Below are 4,140 nucleotides of genomic sequence, written 5' to 3' on the forward strand. Positions count from 1 at the left end.
CGTGCTGCTGTCACGTGTGAAGATTTTCTAGTTTGTGTTTCTTCTTATTTCAGATGTTGGAGATGACATTTAGTGTAGTCAAACCCCCACCTCTACCCCCACCCCCCTGCGCGCACTCACCGCTCACCCAAAGTGCCCGGTACACGAGGTCGCCTCTGGGTCCTAGTGTGCGTAAAAAAGATGGAAACATCACACAGAAAAGAAAAAAAAGTTAGTAATTTAAAAAAAATAAAAGAAGTGGAAATGGGATTGCAGCCTGTCTGCAGCAGAGAAAGAACATCTAGGATATTTGATATTACATTATTTCAATGGCGATCCCAGTTTCTTATTAAAAAAGATTGTTTTTTTATATACAAATACATTTTAAATTCAAGTGTCTCAATTTGAGATAAACCAATTACACAGTTAATGTAGTTATCTCGGTTCTTTCGCTGACTACAGCCCTATTGAATAATTACAGGTTTAACCAAAAAAAAAGGCAATTATCTACATAATGTCCGTAATGATGGGGGCCCACAAGTCAACCATCTCGTCACGCTTGTTTTATCGCGCACACAGCAATACAACCCCCCCCCCCCCCCCCCACAACCTCCCATCTCCTCCTGCATGCCCCTTCCCCTGAAATTAATGGTAATCGTTGGGGAGGCTGAAATTGTGGGACATGAATAAATCATTCAATAATTTCAGCCTTTTTTCTTTTCCAGGGCCTCTCACAACACTGACCCACGCGACCTCATCAACATGTGAGGTGGGCAATGGCAGATTGTCCTTCAGTTAGAACTTACCTTGTGTTGGGGGGGCGCATTAGAGAGTGCTGGCAACCATCCATAACTCTCTCCTATGACATTCAAATGCTGGCTGTTCGTCACTTACAGATCAGAGATGATATGTGACAGTGGTGATAGTAAAGTGAGTCAGAGAGGGATCCTATATGAGAATAATTGCATTGTAGTTATGCAGAAATATATGTAAAAAAACAAAAATATTTACGGCATTATTTGTATCGCCCTCGAATTACTTATTCGAGAGGAAGTTGTGAATGCTCTACCCCCTTCTGCCACTAGGTGTGGCACTTAATCTGTTATTTATTTCAGGAAATGATTCACATGTGAGAGTTATATCGTCCATATGAGTGATTCTATGAGCCAAACTAATGTAAATCAAGCAAACAAACTTTGACTATCAATTATATAATGATGAAAGCAGTTTTTAAAAATTTTTATTTAAAGTGTTTTTTTATTTGGTGTCCTCACCTCCCATTTTAATGTCAAATATAATAATTGAAATACTAGTTCTGTTCTAGTTACCAGATAAACCAGAACAAGCACACGTTTCCATTTAAAACTGCTTTAAAAATATGTGTGTGTGTGTGTGGGGGGGGGGGGGGGGTTGACAATATGTAAAGAAAATAAAAGGATGAATCGTGGTTTCCTTGCCAAACACTACACTGACCTTTGTCCTGCCTTTGTTTATTTATTTATCCAGAGAGCAGCAACAGACATTGCGGTGAGCGGGGCTGTTAGCCGCAGGCAGTGCCTTGGGTTTGGGTTCCTCTCCTAAAACAACATGAGAGAGTGCACGGCTAAGGTGAACGTGATAATTTAGGCCTCGGGGCACTTTTATTTTCATGATGTGTCATGGAGAAGGGGGCCGGTAAACCAATCACTTTATCCCCTCCATCCCTCCTCCTCCCCTCCCTTCCCGTTGCAGTGCACATAAGTGGGGGTGACGTCAGCATTCGGATGGTCTGGCTCCGAGCCCTCAGTGCCATAACAGCAATGAGGGGAGCTGCCCTTACAGTCCCCCACCCCCCCCCCCTCCCCCCCCCGCCTCCGTCACACATCCAGACTTGAACGCTCTTTAGCGTGGGCTCTCGTCACAGTTTACTAGGTAAGAGGAAAAATGGTCCCAAGCCACAGTGGTCATCTCCAATCTCGAAAATGTCAAGGCAGAGGATGAGGCAAACTGGGAAAGTTCAAGTTATACTTAGAAACTCTATGATTGTGGCAAGAGGCAAACTTCAATGTCCAGGAATAATCTAGCATGACATTCACAAACAAAGCTGCTACGTTAAGCTGCCCTGAAATACAGTTTTATTGTTACCCTGAAATGTAGCTGACAAAACTGCCTTACCTCAAAGTCCTTTTAGTAGCTGAACAGGAGCTGGTTTTGAAAACGAATTGGGAAGAATGGAAACTTATAACATCTTTAATATAAAAAATGTCCATTTGTTGATGAAGATTATGTGATATGGTCAAAATCTATCTTTCAAATATGCAACTCAACCCCCGCAAGGCAGTGCAAATTGTATAATTCAATAAAATGCTAGGATATGAGATTGTAAACCCAGATGGTACTGTGTCATGTTGGGAAAGCTTTAAATAACATGTTGCATTTTATTGTTATGAGGGTTTGAACAACACGTTAATAATGGTTTCTGCGAATGTTTACAGTCGGGATCGAATTGTTACTGATTTTTCCAACACCACGGGAATGCAGCCAAAATGTCTAATAGTGATGTCTCTGAAAGTGAAATGTAATGATTTTAGTATTGTGATATGGTCAAAGTATCTTTTTCAGCCCCTGAAGGCAGTAAAAAACTGTGTTTCTGCTTTGTTTAAAGTCAACAGTTTGCCATGGATTTTAAAGTCCTCAAAATTCTAGAATAATATGAAGTTGTTTTCTCCCTTAGCGTCTCCTATAGATTATGGGACCCTATATGAACACAAACACGTTTTGGTTGTTTAATAACATGACTAGAGGGCATATCTAGTCCAACGCCTTCACAAGCTAGTTCCCAGTGTCGGGAAGTCTTCCGATGTTTGTTTGTTTGTGCTTTAAGTTGTAATTTTGCTGTGAATGCCAGTCAGGATCACATTTTAACAGATTATTCCAACACCACGTGAATGAATCCGAAATATCCTTTTCCCATGTCAATGAAAGTGAGATTTAGCGATTCAGATCTGCTCCAAAACCCTTCAACCAAGTTGGGCTTGTTGTTTTTCCTTTCGACAAAACAAGAGCCAAAAACATTACCTCCTTGGCTAACAAGGAATCCCAGCAATGATACAGACAAGTGTAAGATCCTTTACCAGATCCTTAACAGTTTTCCTGGGTTTTAAGCCAATATGATAATCTGATTCCTTTATTTTATGTTTTATTTCTAAAATAACATTTAGTGTGCTCCACCATCCAGACACGTTGCAGTTACCACCTTGAAGCACTGCGGTTGGCGGCCGGGACTTATTATAGGTCAAAACAAAGCCAATGGAAAGGAAAACAGAGTGGGGCTGAATGACTGGAGCTTCATGCTCTCGTGGATCGGGACTAGGTGCGTAAACCACCTGCCTGTTGCAGTGTTGACTGACGTAAAGCATTGCAGCTTCATTCCCTCTTAAAAGACGTTTTATGGCCACAGTTTGAACGTTTTCTTTGGTAATGATTTAAGTGGTAGGGCTGAAAACCTGTCCTTTTTACTTCTTCTTTTCTGACCAAACATTCCTTGTTAAAGACTAATTTCATGTAGAGATGACACATCGCACTTTCAGACGTAGCCTTATAAAGCAGGTGCATTTCTACACACAATCCTTGTTTAGTAGTAAAATGATACCCAAAGTAGAGGGAAATTAAAGACATGTGAAGGAATGAAAGCCTGTTTGTGAGCAATTGTGATAAAGAAGGAAGAACGGAGAGGCGGAGGACTGAGTTATGAGAAGGTCGAAGGCAGGGAAGAGCGGGGGCGGGCCGGGACATTAAAAAGATTGTGTCCGTCTGGCTAATGGTTCTTTATGGCTCTCTCATGTCCTCAGATGGGCAGAATGACTGGCAGAGTGTGTGACCGCTGCTAACTGTACATCACCTCTGCTTGCCCCCATCCAGCTGACGTCCCACTCAGAGACTGCCCGCCACGCTGAAGGGAACCACTAAAAACACCATAAAACCAACAGACTAAACAGCCATTCATCATTACTGCGCACACATGAGCCGCATCGCACACAGCAGTCTTAACTGTCCCAGCCGGTGACTCAATGCGCACATTAAAACTTCATCAAGTATTACCGATAGAATAAAGTCTGACCACTCAGACCTCAAACCGCCGCTTGTAATGTCCAGAAATAAGGCAATCATGGGTGAAAATGG

Source organism: Eleginops maclovinus, chromosome 3 (assembly GCF_036324505.1).
Source record: "Eleginops maclovinus isolate JMC-PN-2008 ecotype Puerto Natales chromosome 3, JC_Emac_rtc_rv5, whole genome shotgun sequence".
Taxonomy (NCBI): domain Eukaryota; kingdom Metazoa; phylum Chordata; class Actinopteri; order Perciformes; family Eleginopidae; genus Eleginops; species Eleginops maclovinus.